Consider the following 17830-nt stretch of genomic DNA (forward strand, 5'->3'; position numbering starts at 1 on the left):
CTAATTATCTAAATGATACATGAAATGCAGAAGAGGTTGGCAATAAACTGATGGGCTTGTATAAAGACGCATGAAGCCTGCTCGTCTTCATAGATTATTTTTAAGTTAAGAAATCAAGCTTAAGACCATAAGCTACGATGTGTGGGATACTTGAGGTACCAGAAAATGTTTAATTGAAAAATTGTCACTGTATTTCCTACAGATTTAAACTTTATGTGGAGTGGGGCTTTAATTTATAAAGTTGTGAAGTATTTGCAATCATAGATAAGCACAATACTGAGCTCCAGGGAGACTAGTTTGGCAATCTAACAGTTTGTGAACTACCTTACTGAAGATCCAGTGCCCAAATAAATATTTTCACCTCCTCCCAGCGTCGACTAGGGATCCCCGACAGCATTTGTGAAGGAATAGTGATGAAGTTTGCGTGGTACTCTTTTACAAACAAGTCTTTAGGTGCCTAGAATGCAGCATCATCATAGCATAGATTCACAATATACAATAATCATCACTGGAAAAGACTAAGTCGACTATTTTAGATGGCGTTCAGGCGAGTAGTCGCCCATCTACCATTCAAATGCTCCATAATTGAATTTAATTTACCAGCTTCATGGGCACAAAGCGCCCAGTGATAAGAAACTGGAGTGACGTGATGCCTATCTTGTGTATCACAACTCAGACAACTCAGTGCATACTACAAAATTTTCTTTTGGCATTCAAGCAATCAAGGCTAGAGTACAGACAAGTTTACTTTAAGATTCGAGTAAGCAATGGATAAATGTCTGATGAGAATTTTGCATGAAATGTGTTTGCACAGACTGCAGATGCATAGTTTGTAAAAATTTACAAAGCATCAAATTTTATTTCTTAGTCATGCAATACAGCACCATGCTACCTCCAATCTCTAAACTTCTATAAAGTAAAGAACACCCTTTTCCTCAAATTATAAGGTGTTATAGTCTTTGGGGGTGTTATTTGGCATACACTAAGTGGCTGAGAGGCAAGCCTTGTTGCCTGGTAAAGGTGGTATGTGCGATAATTGCAGTGATACAATCCTTTTGATATCTGGGTCACTCAAGAGAATGTTCGTGTCATTGACTCGACTTTTCTTGTCGCCCTCTGCGCCGCATGTTCCACACATAGGCATCCGCCGGTCCTCTTCAGCGCAATAGGTTGATGTGGACGGCAGGCCTGTTCAGCTGCATTGTTAAAAAACACAATTAGAACAATGAAAAATACTAGCAGTAAATGAAATGAGCACTATGGTTCATAGAAATTGTATAAACATAAAAAATGGCAAAGAAAACCTCTGCAAACTGAGTACAAATAAAGTAACTTCACAAAGGCGTCGGCAACTAAAATTGGAGAAATAATTGCTCAATTCCTTTGCCAAAGATATGTAGCATCGTAAGAAACATGTTTAAAACAACAGATTAAAAAAACAATCATATGCTATTTCACAGTCTAGTAAAAAGGTCTGCCTTATTACAAGAAAGACAAGTCGCTCTTCTTATACCATGCTCGAGTTATTAGCATCGAAAATGCGTAGAAGCCTATTCTTCCTCAAGCAGAACTTTTTTCTCTCCTGAAATATCTTCCTAGTAGTACTTGTAGCCTATAGAGAACCGGTTATATATCATGTAACCAGAAAAGTTCTAAACTCAGAAGCTGGTGTTATAAAAAAAATAACTCTTCCCACCCATCCTACACAAGCGGTGCCATGCTCCCTTAACCTTAAACCAGGCCAGTGGTAAAGTAATGGGTGAGATACCATGTAACACATGTTATGGTCCGAATAATTTAGGCACAACGCTTTAGGCACCCGAATGAGAAAGACACATCCAGGGCGTGTGCCTTGCAACTACTGGTAACTACTGTGTAGAGTGCACAGTAGGGGAGGCAAAGTTGCCATAATAATTTCACTTTCACTTCAGTTGTTGAATCACTTTACTGGTTTAAGCATCAAAGCAGCAAGACGTAATTGAGCGTGACGAACCATGCAGGCCAACAGAAAGCAGTTTTATGGTTTACTTTCCTGTCTGCCCTTTTAACAACTTTCTTCGCAACTTTTTTTTAAATTTTTTTTTAACCCTGTAACTGGGTTGGAAGTACATCATCAACACGTAGACACAAGTCAGGCGGGCCGAGCAGCGTGCGAATACGACGCAATACTGAATTTATACTAACAAGCTTCTCGATCACAGAGTGCCTGAGGGAGCGAAAAATTCCGAGGGCCTCGCTAGAGAACGAGTTTATAATATCCGGTAGCCTAGATGTAAATACACACGCGAAAGAGGCGATAGCACACACGCTTTTCGAAGGCATCATTTATCACGCTCGCACCCTCAAGGAAAACAAATGGACACGTGCACGTCATACAGACAGTCGGCGTAGCGACATAGCACGCAAACGCAAGACACCTGCGTGCTCAAATTGACACCTAGCAATGCAAGCGACACCATCAATCACGAAATAATTGTTGCACAAGTTATGTGAAATGCGCTGTTAATTTAAACTAAATCTTAAGCTAATTCTCATCAAAAACAAAATTCGTCTAAAATCATGATGACCCTTCTCGTCACTAATAGCTTCATATATTATTCTTGGAAACGAAAACATACCACTGACTGGGAAAAAAAAAACCAGCGGCAACAAGCTCGACGACCGGAGGCTCGCAAGATGAGCATTGCGCCTGAATAATTGTGAAATCGTTAAGGTCCTTACCTGTAGTAATATGTAAACACAGTGCAGTGCCAACGTGCTTCCGTAGAAGCATCGGCGATGCAGTAACACGTCGCTTTTCTCCACGCCAGATTTCATGAACACGTTCGTCAGCTGATCACTATTTCCTGAGGATCTCCAGCGACGCCTGAACTTCGGTCTGATAGTCCCTGGGGCACTTGGGGCATGTCAGTATAAAGCGTGAACCGTCACAAACGCTACCACTCTTCACAAAACACCACAAATTTCGTCAAAACCCAGCTGAAAAAGTTCATTGGTTCCAGTTGGAATTCCAGCTGGTTTTAACTGGAGCCAAATGGAATTTGTGGGTTCCAATTGTCAACAGCTTGCCCAATTGGTTTTGCTAGCTGGCAAAATGTTCTCCTATTGGAATTCTTAATGGTAACAGAATATGCCCAGACGGCCACTGACGTCCGACGGACAACCGAACTCGGCCGCAACTCGGCGGCCGATTTCGGACGTCCGCCGGAATTCCGGCGTACGTACGAAAGCGGATGGTCGAATCCGTTCGCCCAGCGGACAGCCGCCGTACGTCCGCCACTGGATTTGCTTTTACACAGCTATGATATAGTTTGTAGTCGTCGTGCTCGTCTGAACTGCGTATAAATCAGTAATGCCGTCAAGTCTGCATTATATGATGCCAGAGCGAATCGATGCGATAGAAAGCGTTTCTATTAAACAGTTTTTTTTTATTTTCCGCCTGTTTCATCGTTGAATTCTTCCATCAAAAATTTTTGATTAAAAGTTAAATGACCAATAAACATTTTTCTATCATGATGCTTCGGTGAAATTTTAATCAGTGGCTGAATAGACGCAGCAAGCAGCAAGCTCAAAAAGAACGAAACCGAACCTATCCTCAAAAAAATCTGAAATGAGCCAATCCAATCCACCTGACAAGTTGAAGTTTAGTCATGGAAGATGGTTTCACGTTTCCGTGTGCTGCATTTTCTGCGCAGTTACAAATACGTACGGCTGTAATGCACTGCTAGCATTGTTTTTGCTGTGGCTTGGTGCGGCTGGCACGCTTTGTTCACCCGCCGATTCCAAAGTAAGTATTTCACCGAACTTTTGTTTCTTTAGTGGAACTTTTCGATGCACCGATAGTGGTGAGCTTTTGGGTAAGGAAACAGCTCTGTACAGCAGCCGAACGGTCGAGTGTTTTAGGCGAGACTGACAGGATGGCTCCGCGCCGACTAACTAAAGTGCAGCCTTAAGTCTGAGGGCCATCTTTCTCGGCATTACTGGACGCTGCGCCAGTAAGCCGCGCAACTCCTCTGTCTCTGATAAAGGAGTGCCTGCCCGAGCTTTAAAGGAGTTAATTTGTTAACCATGCGCAACGTGCTGAGTTGTAAAAACTATACGAGAAAACTTTTGCACTCCTCGAGCCTATCGTGCGACATGCCTACACTTGTGAAAACGTTGCGTTTTTTTTTTTTTTTTTTAATGGACAGCCGATGATCTTTCTCTCTCGAGCTTTACGGCAACTACAGTTTCTAGAAGGAACGGCTGTAGCTACTAAATAACCAGACATGGCAGTAATTGAATTACAGTAATGAAATTACTGTAATTTAATTACTTTTCCTGGTAATTTGCAATGTAATGAATTACTTTTTTGGTTTGGTAATTTAGTAATGTAATGAATTACGTTTTGAAAAGTAATTTCGCATGAAAAGTAATTAATTCCTTTCGAAATTACTTTTACTAAAGTGCGCTACTGCTCCTTCAATAGACAACGAGTAGAGTGCCGCGAAAGCAGGAATGACGTTCGGCAAACCGAAGCCAGCGTGACGGATCAGCAAAAGGAGACAAAATTGAGCAGAATAGTGCGTCTTAGTTTTAGTTTACTAGCTTTACTTAGTTTTTGCATGGATGAAAACTAGAAAGTAATTTAAAAGTAATGGAATTACTCAGTCGAAGTAATTGTAATGTAATTTAATTACTTTTTCGGAACAGTAATGACTAATGTAATTTAATTACTTTTCTGCGATTTTCAGGAAAGTAATTAGTAATGTAATTTAATTCCTTTTCAAATGTAATTTTGCCATGTATGTAAATAACTAAAGGTTTAGTACTCTCCTTCAGCTTTGACAAACCAGGACAGCACCTTGCGCATGTTGGTTATGCATGTGGGACCGAACCGCGCAGAACAACCGCACAAGGAGATGAGAAAAAAAAAAGTCAGCACTTGTCTTTTTCTTGACCCGTTGTTCTGCGCTGTTCTGGCACGAATTTGACATACCGCCGCCGCGATACAGTTGGGCTGTGAGCTCTGGTGCCTGCAACGCCTTCTTTTATGCAAAACAGGCATACTGGGAGGCCATGCAAGCCGCGGGCTCAAAAAAAAAAAAGAAAAAAAAAAGAGACCGAGCTGAGCAAAAGTGAGAGGAAAACAAAATTGTTGTTGCTTTGTCCTTACAGATATTCAAAGGCTCCTCAGAACTTCACTGCATTATTGACAGCGAGATAATGCCAAAGCTACACTAGAGCCATGCAGCACCTTATAGTGCATGATACTGAGCTTATGTGTCGCACTGAAAGCTCTTACCATGTTCTTAGATTATCATATTAAAGTAGCTTTAAACCCATGCTTGTTAATACAGTGATAGCCATAAATTGAATCTAGGGCATCATGCTCACATACAAGGCTTCTGATAACCGCTGGTCACATGATGTGGGCTACAGCAGAAACCTGTACCTGGTCATCTTACAAGCATTTGTGCAATTGATGCTTTTAATGTGTTGTAAAAATTTTTGTGTTCTGTTTCTGTATGGGAATGCTTTCCTTATTGAAGGCTAACATTTGGCTTGCTACAGCAAAACCTCTACCTAGTGATCCTAAAAACAGCACCGCAGTTGGTGCTTTTAGTGTGTTGTAAAAGTTTTTGTGTTCTGCTTCTGTATGGCAATGCTTTTCTCGTTGAAGACTAGCATGAGGCCTCCAAAAATTTTTCAGATGCCATTTGCTGTAGCCGATTTCGTAGGCCAACAGGAAGCAGCACTTTGAACATGGAAAACTGTCATCCACGGGGGAAAACAGCAACATCCCTTTGCATTCTCATTTCTTTGGTATGGCTAAAAGTGAGTATTGTATCATTATCTATATTATTAATATTGAATCATGATTGTCAGTGTTGAAGTTGTTTGAGCGTGATGATTTTAAACACACAGGACATCCCTTCGACATTAAGGTTTTAGCTTGTTTACATGTAGGATGTAGAACTGGTTTCAACAAACTTTATGCAGCAAATTCTTTTTACATTGTCCACCATGTTACTTTTTGTCATTGTCCATTGAAGTAAATAACCAGTATTTTACGTTTACACAGTCGTCCACTCTTAGCTTGAATGGGAATGTGTGGCATGCAGTTTGCAAAATAGCAATGCATCCGTCACAGCCATGCATCAAGGCTAAGTGGCTTGTGCGTAGAGGGACCAGCCGCTCCAGCTTCACGTCATCTGCCTCTTTGCTCCGGTGTGCAGACGTGCATTGAGGCAAAGTGGTTTATGTGTAGAGAAACCAGGAGCTTCTTTGTCACATCTGGCTGTTTGTTACGGTGTGCAGATGCGCATCGAGGCAAAATGGCTGATGTGTAGAGGGACCAGGAGCTGCTGCTTAACGTCCTTCGCCTCTTTACTACAGTGCACAGCCTTGCATTGATGCTAAGTGGCTTGTGCATGGAGGGCCCAGGAGTTGCAGCTTTACGTCTGCCTCTTCACTGAGGTACGCAGGTGCGTATTGAGGCAAAATGGCTTATGCATAGAAGGACCAGGAGCTGCTGTGTGGCGTAGTGTGTATATTTGCTATGGTGCGTATCGAAGTATAATGGGGGGGCTCATGTGTAAAGGTACCATGAGCTGCTGCGTCATGTCGTCTGCCTCTTTACTATGGTGCGCAGGCATGCATCAAGTCATAGTGGCTTATGCTTAGAAGGACCAGGAGCTGTTGCTTCACATCTGCTATGATGCGCAGCTGCGTACTGTGGGTGGTGGTGGAAAACATTGCCATCAGATACAAATACAAGAGGTTACTCACTAGCTGACCCTGGGGGGGCCTGTCCTGACAAAAACAAGGGGTCCCTAGTTTGGGAGCCCAGTGGTGGTAGAGGGACTAGAGGCTGGTACTTCACGCTGTCTGCCTCTTCGCTACGGTGTGCAGCTGCGATGGATGCAGTGGCATCTCAAAAAGTGCATGCCACGCACTCGCATGTTCAGCCTGAGTGGACGACTGTGTACCTGCTATAGCTTTGTTATTCATAGAATAAACCTAGGCCAAGTTGGATAAATTATAGCTCACCTCATAAGTGGTCAGCAAAGAAAAGCCACTCCAGAAAATCTGATGCATTTACTGTCATAGGATTCTTATTCATATACATGCTACTGACAAGTCAGATTCTTCACCCTCAGAAATGCCAGAAAAATAACCAAGGGTGCGTCTGTAATAGTCTAGCTTGCTCTTTCTTTGCAGACTTGAGTCAGATGTGTGTTTCATTGCTGTGGGTGGGACAGGTGTGAATCTTTGATTTTAAGCTTGCAACAAGTATGTTATTGTAGTTTAAAGGCAAAACGGTACTAATAATCGTAGCCCCCCGTGGCCTTTATCCCCTTTTAATAGTGTTGCTAGACACTGAATTATTAGTTTACTCTGCACTGTTTCTGTCTAGTTAATGTGCGGAGATGTACATATATTTATATGACTTGGAGTTGTCGACTTTGCACTTAGAAACATTGTAGCGTTATCTGATGTGTTGCTTTCATTTCTTTAATTATTTCTGTAAGGGATCGGTGGGTATGCTAGGCACCATTATTAGTCTGCTCTTTTTGGGTCACCTGTTCAATGCCCAGCTGCGGCCGTCTCCCACTTGCCCTCGGACAGGAGGCGGAGAGACGCGCACAGAGAGGCAGCTATAGCAGCTACAGTGCTTAACGGAAACGTAGGCAGAGAGGGAAAGAAGTCCCCTCTTCCGAGGACTTTGCTGTCGCACTCGAAGACGCGGGGACAGGCAGTTTGCAGTTTGTTCTCGTTGCTGTGTCATGTAGGGGGCTCATTTGTATTTAAGGAGCTTTACGAACAGTATACAACTAAGGGGTCCTTAGTACTAAGCGTACTAGCGTACTAAGGGGTCCTTGGTACGCTGGCTGGACCCATCACCCGGAGGCAGCACAGCTTTGAAACGAGCACCTCTTTTGGAAGAACTGCTTATCGTTCAAAGAAAAAACACTGTCAGGTTGAAGGGTGTAAGGCCCTCTTCCTTGTTGGGGAGCCCATAAAAGTGACAATTATTCAGTGCAGGCGCGCTGAGTGGGGTCTCGTTGAGGATTCCAACCCTGGATATCAACAATGGTGGGAGATGGCGGCGTTGAAAAAGGGCAAGTGTGTAACAGTGACGGTATGATGCGGAGCTGGAGGATGTGGGTTGGCTCTTCTGATGTGGTCCGCAATGGTGCTGACTCGGACGCCAATAATTGCAATAATTGCCCTGTAAAAGGAGCCGCCAAGGATGCAAGCTTTGGGCAATGGTTGCGTACGTGGGACACCGTTTTGATGGGTTCTAATTTTGTTTTTCTTTTTTTTTTCCTAGGGGAGAGAGTTTGGCATGTGACCTAGTGAGCCAGTCATTTCGAGGTCCATTCTCTAAATTCCGTTTGTTGTAAAACGAATTTGTTGTCCCTTTTGCATTGCTTGTATTAGGGAGAGGGTGAAGAACTTATGAAAGTGGAAAGACATGCCAAAATGTTTGTTAGCCAGTCATGTGTGAGTTCGTTGTCATTGGGGATGAGAAATGTGGGCAGAGTCCTGAAGTTAATGAAACGGCCCCGCGGCCTGGAGAACTCGTTCTGAGCTAGATTTTGATCTCTTTCCTCTTCGACATAGATCATGGTCATTGTTTCACCTGTTGTAAATACGTACATTCATGTATAAAATTTTCAGTTCATCTTCCTCTCCGTGTGCTAGTTGTTGTGGCCAGATGCAGTAAATTCACTATTTTCATTTCTATATAACGTGCCTTTCTGAAGATGGTGAGCTCTTTTGTCCAATCCTGTAAGAAAGCAGCAAAGCGCTCCCAAATCTTCCACAAAACTGCGTGATATCTTTAATACTAACTGCGGCTTGGTGTCACTAAAAACATATAGTTGAGGTAGATTTCTTCCCCCCCCCCCTCTTTTTGTTTGTTCAAATGAGGACCAGCGGACACTAACTCTTGCTTTTGTAATGCCTTAGGCCCCGCCTTAAGGCAGTACTCCAATGTCAATACCATTTTTATAGCTATGGCTGTCCAACAGCACTAATGTCTTTTATACACTTCTTTTACTAATCTCTTACCCAAGCGGTGGCTTATACTACGGGGGCGAAAGTCTCTGGACAGTATGTCTGGAGGTTTTGGACTAGAATCGCGATGTAAACGAATTGTGACCTTATTTCTCTTGCACACATGAAAGAACTAACGCTCAATTTTCACATCGACAAGTATGGTCAGAGTTTCCTGGTCGATGTGAAAGTTATGTGCTTTGATTGCAGTTTGTGTAGTCCACACACTTGTCCCCGATATTACATAGGGGCAAATTAGGCGCCTTTACAGGGGCAGTTTCTTTGGCGCCCACTACCTTCCCCATAAAAAAAACTACAGTGTTTCTTGTGAACAGCTGGCTGCATTTATAAATGCCATTACTTTTTTTGTAATTTGTTGTGCGTAGTTGAGAAATCCATGACATACATGCACAGCTGGTTGCCAGAATTATGCAACCATATTTCAGTAACTAACATCCATGCTGCATGCTGCCGGTAATACATCAGGAGCTTGTGGTTGTCAGCTTTTTGTGTTTTGTGTAACTATAAGCCTTGCTATTGTAATGTCACATATAGCGCTGTGGGTAAACAAATAACTTTACTTTTAACTCTTGTAGAAGCATGAACACTGCGCAATCACTGCGACAGGCTATGCTTCCACTTTGGGCTTTAGCCACATGTCAAATGTCTATCTTTATTCTGCTGCAGCAGCTTGCATGTTATCAGATAAGTTACTTCGTCGCAGCTGCTCTAAGGAGACGCTTTCTAGACGCTTGTAGCCTAGATGTTGATGTCGATATACCCCTGAGACGCCCAGGGAATGTCTTCGGTAGAGGGTACATGGAAACCGCTCAAAATGCAGGTTTCTGCCGCCAATGCATACCTGTGTAATACTGCAATGCTCTGGCTGTGCTTTATGTTCATATACAGCATCCTTTATGCTTAGTTTCTCTGCATGTGCACTCCATGTCTTGGGCATTGCTGAGGGCGCATAGCAGCAAGCATAACATGCCATGTTTGGTCAGAGTGGCATGTCCAAAGAGACGACATAAAAACATTAAAATACTGAATGCCAGGTTCTGGTCAAACTACGTTTGTATCTTTTGTTATTCTGCATGGGTTTTGCTGCAGTTATATGACCTTTCTATATAGTATGTGACAGTTCTGAATGGAGATGCATGCATACAGTGCCATCTGGAAAAAGCAATTGAGAGAAACTGGCAGTTGCCCTTGGAGATGTGTAATCAAAGTTCAGCACAGATAACTTGAATTTCATTTTCCCTTCTATTGCAGGAGGAGCCCAGCCTGCTCTTTCCATCTTAGGCCTGAAAGACCAGCAACAGCTGATCGAGCAAATGCACAGGATAGTAACTGCTCCTGGAATCCCGGCCTGCGGAGGCTGCCCACAGAGAACTTGATCATCTCCTCGCTAATTCCGAAATATTAGGTTTCAATAAATACCTTTTCCTCCACCACCTCCCCAAGGGAAGAGCTGTCACGGCCAAGGATAATTAAAAAAAATTATTCAAGTAGATTCTTAATACTCCAGTTGGCCTGCATTTTACCATGCCATTCCTTAACATCGATATTTTTTTAGTGTAGACTATTTATGAATGCAGTTTTTGCAATAAAGCCAAAAAAATGCTTTTTTTACAACCTCGCATGCTGGTATGCCTATGCACTTAGCATGTTTCAGGAATGGTGCATTTGTGTAAAGCTCAGCTAGCATATGTGCCTCTTTGATGGAAGTTTTAATCGCACACTTCTGTTCAGTGCTTTGTGTGTGAAAGTAAAGCAGACAACAGGAAACTTGAACCTGTTGCATATTCTATTGTCTGCTTTACTCTCACGACAAATGCATTGAGCACTAGTATGTGACTGAAATTTCCATGGCACATGCTTGCTGAACTTTACACGAATGTTATTGGCAAGTTTTTACACCAATAGCGGGCCCTGCAAGCATGTTCCGGGAAACGTACGAATGTCCGCCTCCGGCTGCCCGTCGGACGTCCGTGGGACGCGATTCGGATCCACGAACGATAGTCCGACGGACGTCCGGTGTACGTATATTGAACATAACCGGACTTCCGTCGGATGTCCGAAGGTCCGAAAACGGACGTCCGTCGGTCGACCGTCGGACGTCTATGGCCGTCTGGGTGGCAATGGACGTAGTTGGCATGCTTATCACTAGTTAAAAACTTAATTGGTTCCAATAAGAGGTCCAATGGGTTCCAGTAGGAAACTAGGCCGATTCCAATTGGGCATCCAACTGTTTTAATTTACCAGCCCCCTTCATTATTCCACTGGTTCCAAATGAAAATGAGGTGGTTTCTTATTGAAAACACGGAAATAAGTTTAATATGTCACACTTTTTTTCCTTTGGTCATCCAGCATGGATTTAAGCAGTTAATGAAAATTTAATTTATGTGCATGACCATGTTGCAGTGTACATAAAGTGAATGCTATTTTTGGCATAGTTTAATCTGTTTGACTTATAAAAGAATGGCATGGCCAAGAAAGTCAAAATTACTGATGTTATATATAGTTATAGACATCTGCTTCTTTAAATAATCCTTTGAATACATGAAATATTTTAAACAAATTTTAAGTTCTAGTTTAAAAGGAAAGAAAATATTTTCAAGATTTCCATAGAACACAATTCTTGCAACTACTGTGAACTGATTATTCTTAATTGAGTACAGAATTTAAACCCTGCTAATTATCGAGTGAACAACCTAACACACTTTATGGCAAAAGTACTGGTGAAAGATAAGCAAACTCAATGCTTTGGATGAAACCAGAACATGTGCACATATACAGGTGCATATCTACAGGCATATATACGATATACCCCACGGGCATATATATTATATTTGTACGACATTCTTTCAGCTGCTGTCTGCTAGCGTAGCAGACGACGCGAGTTCCGATGATCGCCTACATCAATCAAAGCAAAGTGCAGCGAAAACAATTATTTGCAAAAACTTAAAAATAATTTTAATAGCAGTAATTTTAAATATTTCACTTATCACTTGCTATATAATTTGACTAATGCATGTTTTCTTGTGTTTTCCGCACAGTGAGCGACATTGCTGTCGTAGCACGTAGCTACGGCTTTCGCCTTCAGAAGCCAAAAATAGCCGTTCCGAAGTCTAGACTAGACGACTAGCGAGGGACAACATGGCGGTGATGGCAAGCATGACGACATGTTCGTGCAAATAAAATAAAGTTAAATTGGTTCACAGGAAGGGAAAGGCGCAGTAACTGTCACACTTGCTATGTGGACACCCGAACCGCGCCGTAGGGGAAGGGAGGAAGGTGGGAATGAAAGTGGAAAGAGAGAAAGAGGAGCCGTAGTGGAGGGCTACGGAGTAATTTCGACCACCTGGGGATCTTTAACGTGCGCTGACATCGCACAGCACACGACGCCTCTTCGTTTCGCCTCCATCGAAACGCAGCCGCCGCGGTCGGGTTCGAACCCGGGAACTCCGGCACAGTAGTCGGGCGTCTTACCACTGCACCACCCCGGCGGGGCTCGTGCAAACGCGTTTGCAAATGCTCTGTGCGGCTAGAATCCTGCGCCAATTATCTGTTACCATAATTTAAACGTAGCCATCATTATGAATGATTTTTCGGCATTTCATCTGACGCATTAAGTGGTATCACAACTTCTGGCAAGACTCAAAAATGTGAAGCGACTTCTACAAGGCCTACGACATGCTACTCTTCGGTAAGTAAAGTTTCTTCTCTTGTGGTAATCCCACCCTGTGTAAGTGTTCTAAGGTTGCATTGGAGTTCAGCTAAATTTTTAGAGCGTATTTAAGGCACTGACAAAGACCAACATTGACTGAAACGGGCCCGATGGCTACGATGACCGCTGCTGATCTCATTCGAGCGAACTGTCCAAGTGAGGTGATAACTTTTGTTTTCCGTGATTGATTTCCGTAGATTTATTGTATTAGCCTGTCGAACTACGTTTGGATTTACCTGCGGCCAGCAAAAAACCAACTTCATTATCCGATTGTTGCCGCCTCAGAACCGTCACTGCATATCCCGGTGACTTCACTGTGATGACGTGAAGCGCTGGTAGTTAGGTTTAAAATTAGAAAAATAGGCCAAAAATGTGTGAACAGGCAAATACCGGTGGCTGAATGATTCAGTCTATACCTATTGCGACTAGGTTTATCCATGATGCGATTGTGTGAGATGCTGCCCCCCCCCCCCACCCCGCCGAAGTCGGGCGCAGTTTTTTTTTTTTTTGAACTTCCGTTAAGCTTGCCTTTACAAAGGGTGGCTATAGGCAACCTGCAGTGGCCAGGCGGCGCTAGTGGAGCGCAGCGTTCAGCGCCGCCAACGGCGGCGCCGAGTAATCTGAGTAGGCCGGCGCGGTCGGGTAGCGTTCGCGTTGTACGGCTGGAAGCATCTCGGCTCTCATTTTCTGCGGTTTTAAGGCAATCGAATGTCTTCAGAGCTACTTCCGAAAACTATAATACTGACGAAAGGACACCGCCTGTTCGAAAATGGTCATGTTTAAAACGTAAACTGTGTCGACGTCACCGCGAAGTGCGCGCCGCTCGCGACGGAACACCCGCGCGCACAGCTTTGAATTTCGCGTGTGTAGACTGAATTTTTTTAACGAACTTTATTCCCTCAGGGCATCGGTCGGATATGTGATGATGAATTAAGAAATAATTAAATGAATGAAAAATGTAGTAAACGTAGCTTTTCATTTACCTATTGCGTTCACACCTCATGCCCAAACATTGAAAGTGCAGAGAGAACCTGAGAAGAGATTGATCGCCGTTTCTTCTTTTTTTGTTCTTGCTGTTTGATTACAGCAGCATAATAATTTCCTCGCGGTTTTGCTTTACAGTTTAATACCATGACGAACACTTTTGTTCGTGGTGCACCTTTCGACAGTGCCGCGGAAGTTACAGGAGGCATGGTGCGGTACGTACCCGCTACGGATGTCGTGGCGATTGCAAGCACTGTGCGGTTGTAACGTGCGTCATCACCGAAAACTGTGCGTGCCGGGGGCGGGGATTAGGGGGCCTCCTACACCGTTGAAAAAATAAAGCTCTTAACAACTGGCATGCATTTGTACCTCCGTACCTCAATCTTGGGGAAAGCCGGCGGGTAATGCTGGCACTCAACGGCAAAGCTTTCGTAAAGGAGGTCGTTAAGAGTTAGAAGTTTTTACTGTTGCCACTAATGATGAAATAGTCTATCGTCTGGGACAAGAGACTCTTGAGTAGCTTGAGCAGTCGGTGAAAGAAATATTTGGCGCGGAACGATAGAACGAAGTTCCTTCCTCAGCATACACAGTATCACGGGGCTCTACACTCCGCCACTTCGACTTTTTCAGCACCTTAAGAAATAATTTACAGATAAATATGCTTATTGAAATTTCATTTCATTTCATTTATTGAAGCCTTAAAGGCCCGAGGGCATTACATAAGAAATCTGTAATTGGAAGTTTTGAAGATATTTTGCCTTTGTGGTTCCGAATAGACACCGCATTAGAAATCCGGTTCACAGATCCACGAACATTTTTCTTTTTTTCGCCTCCGTTGAAATGCGGCTGGAATACAATGCTGCGGCTGCGCGCCTTTGCTTTTCTGGACGTATGCCACTCGATTTTGCACAGCATATACCAGTACACGCCACATTTTACAGCGCGGAGCACATACTGAGTAGTGTGCCCCAACCAGCGTGCGACTCCCCGAGTCAGAAGTTTATACTTATACCGTTTCCTCCGCTCACGGGCAATCGTCGTATTTTAGCTTCTTGGCGTCTGTACGCCAATGGCCCCATAACAAAACGAATTTCAACTACATTACTCTCTCGCAGCCAATATCTCCTTCTCTCATCATTCTCCCCAGGTTCTCCCAGCAAGCGGTACGCTTAGGTTTCCTTCGTGATTGTGGCAGTCTTTCTCGCCGCCCTTGCGCTTATTTTTATTCTTGTTCATATCCGTAGTAGTCGAAGCATCGCGCGAGACCACTGAAGTCACTAAATGAGTAAATCATACTCACTGGGATAACAAAACGCGAACGCAGAAGGAACACAGCGGCCGCAACTTATACGGCGTCTGCTTCTGCGCCGCCTCAGTATTAGCTCCCGTCGGTCGCCAGGTGGCGCCACATGTCTCAGCAAACTCCATTGCAGGTTGCCTATAGTTCGAGAGACTACTTAGCAGTGTAGTCGCTGGAGAAAAAAAAAAATATCTGCTTGCTAATAGGAAGGTTACTTTCGCCAGCAGTTTAGCTGGAAGTAGATTGTGCAGTACTGATACCTGATCATTATAGCAAAACATTTTTTCATCACTTGGTTTGGCATGAGGCTGCATGGCAGAATCATTTTTGTGAATACTACTGTGTTAGCACACTGTAGCACATTTGAAAATAATCCAGAAATTCTTGCGCATTTTTTCCATGCATTGCAGTTAGGGCAACTTGGGTTGATGAGAGCTTTGCTGTTTTTGTTTTGTTGTCATATTAAACTGCGCTCACTCTAACATTGTGAAAGCTCTTAATCAGATATTTTTTTGCTAACTGGGTGATATGGCAGATTTGGGGACAAATCATGGTAACAGCCGTTCATGGTATAAGAACGTGCTTTTAATTCGCTTAGCGCTGCCAGCTTTGGTCTGATCTGTGTAAGCTATGTCTTAGACTCCATCATGGCTGCTGTGACAACACTCGTAAAACCCTTGAAGGAAGAGGTCATTATCAACTTGCTTGTGGTGACTGCATGCTCTCATGCTATCCTTCCAATAACCTGCATCATAATTTTGAAGGCATGCACTGTGCAGCAGTGGCATTTGGTTAGTTCATTCCATGCCCTTCAGTCTATGTGGGACTTTTCTCAGAACCAACAAATGTAATCATTGTGACTGTGCTACAGTATCATCAAGATGTCTACTTTATTGCATGCTTACTGTCTGCACTACCTTTTCACTGCCAAAACTACCATGAGTAGGCTGGTTTTCAGGAATCATTCATTTGGGGGGGGGGGGGTCTTGTTACTATAACTACTGCAGGTGGGTGTGTCTCAAGTAGCATCCCAGCTAAGACAAAAGTGTGTGTCACAAAGCAGCCAAGCCTCGCAACCTCACTGGTTACACCAGTAGTTACGAGGCATTGATCTAAGACCATGCACTCACACTGCTCCTAGGAATGGCTTTTTCGTTTTTGAATGGATGAAACATAGTGGGTGTATGTGGTCTTTGGTGCAATGTTCATATGCTCACTCAGCATGTACCTCACTCACTTTTCACTTGTTCCATTTGGAAGCACCATTCAAGGAAAATATTTAGAGACCACATGCTTGTACAACACTTCACTTGTCCCAGGGAGGATTCTCGCCACATGTGTTGTTTTTGCATTTGTATGTGGTTTTGCATTTTACTCGTTCCAGAGCAAAAACTTGCAGTCGATGACTTGTACTTTCTAACTAAACTAAGCTTTGCTAAATTCACTTTTTTTTTTTCTCCTCTACACGGCTACAGGAGGCGGCTGCAGGACATGGGCATGCCACTGCAAATGGCCCGAGAGGCTGCCATGAAAGACGTGACGGGCCTCATCAACGAAAAGATTGCATATCTCAGAAGACAAGCGAAGAGGTAATTGAATAATTTTATACCATTTTGTGTGTGACATTCAAAAAGCATCTAAACTTGTCAGCTCTGTGATTACTTATACTTGCCTTTATTACTTTAGGGAACAAGCTGCCAGTGGAGCACTGCAGGGAGCAACCACACAAGCAGCTACGGCAGATGGCAATTGCTGAAGAATGCACAAAGGCACATTCAAGAAATTTTTTGAATTCGGATCTTTCACCATTCAGCTGCGCTGTTTTATGGGTAGCTAGTTTAAAAGGATCTTTTTTGTTTCAAGTAGAGAAGCACTTTGCATTGCAAGTACATTAAAGTAATAAATGTGAAAGTGTGTTATTGAATAGAGCTTTGTTGTCTTCATTTCAAGTAATTCATGCAGATCTTGTTCTGGCCCACTCCAAACACAGAAATTAGTTCTGCAAGCATCAACATACACCAAATGATGAGAGTATGGGTCTAATATTAGTTCCCTAGTAAATATTCATTGGAGTAGGAACTTCCCAGCTATAATGGGGCAGCATTGATTCCATTATGTTATAATAGGTACTAGTTGGAATCGCCCAGTTAAAACCTATTGGAGTTGTCCAGTTAACAACAGCTGGAATCGCCCAATTATAACCAGCTGGAATTGTCCAGTTGGAACCAGCTGGAATCTTCCAATTAGAACCAGCTGGAATCGCCCAATTGGAACCAGCTGGAATTTACCAATGGGTGTCCGAAAACCTAACTGGTACCAATTGGAAAAATTCCAGTAGGAAGCAATGAACTTTTTCGGCTGGGAAGCTAGGTACAGCAATAGATTTTAAAAGGACGAATTGCGCGCAGACCTCCATTCTGCCGCCATCTTGCCCAGTGTGGATGGATGGATGGAATATAGCAGCGTCCCCTTTGAAACGGGGTGGTAGCAGTAGCTATCATGCTCATTTTTCTCCCTATATCTTACTTATTGATTTAGAATGGTTAACTAAACCATCATTCCATTTATTAAATTTTTGTTCCTACATTACTAACATTATGTCACTTCTCTGCTTTTAAGCCACCAATCTTCCAGTCGTTTTTTGCTAGTTTCCACCGCCGGCATGGTAGAAGAACAAATGGTAGCGTAACTCCCATAGAAGCCTGCGTGTCGACTCTGAGCGAGGCTTTAGTTTCCCAGTGCCCCCTGCGAACTGTGAGGCACAACAAACA

At 43.3% G+C, this 17830-nt stretch overlaps 2 long non-coding RNA genes across 3 annotated transcripts; both read left to right on the forward strand.

The window, feature by feature from the left end:
• Positions 1 to 3656: 3656 nt before the first annotated feature.
• On the forward strand, positions 3657 to 10667 carry LOC146194120 (uncharacterized). Its single transcript, XR_014705731.1, has 3 exons — positions 3657 to 3787; positions 5693 to 5817; positions 10318 to 10667. It is a non-coding gene; the product is annotated as an uncharacterized LOC146194120 (long non-coding RNA).
• A 1885-nt stretch (positions 10668 to 12552) lies between these two features.
• Positions 12553 to 17050, forward strand: LOC146194121 (uncharacterized). 2 transcript variants are annotated; one of them, XR_014705732.1, is made up of 4 exons: positions 12553 to 12754; positions 13898 to 13974; positions 16535 to 16648; positions 16746 to 17050. It is a non-coding gene; the product is annotated as an uncharacterized LOC146194121 (long non-coding RNA). The 2 variants fall into 2 exon arrangements; XR_014705733.1 differs by lacking the exon at positions 13898 to 13974 and having other exon boundaries at positions 16746 to 17049.
• Positions 17051 to 17830: the final 780 nt, after the last annotated feature.

The sequence above is a fragment of the Amblyomma maculatum genome, chromosome 3 (assembly GCF_055883805.1).
Source record: "Amblyomma maculatum isolate TAMU_Amacu chromosome 3, ASM5588380v1, whole genome shotgun sequence".
In the NCBI taxonomy this organism is placed as follows: Eukaryota; Metazoa; Arthropoda; class Arachnida; order Ixodida; family Ixodidae; genus Amblyomma; species Amblyomma maculatum.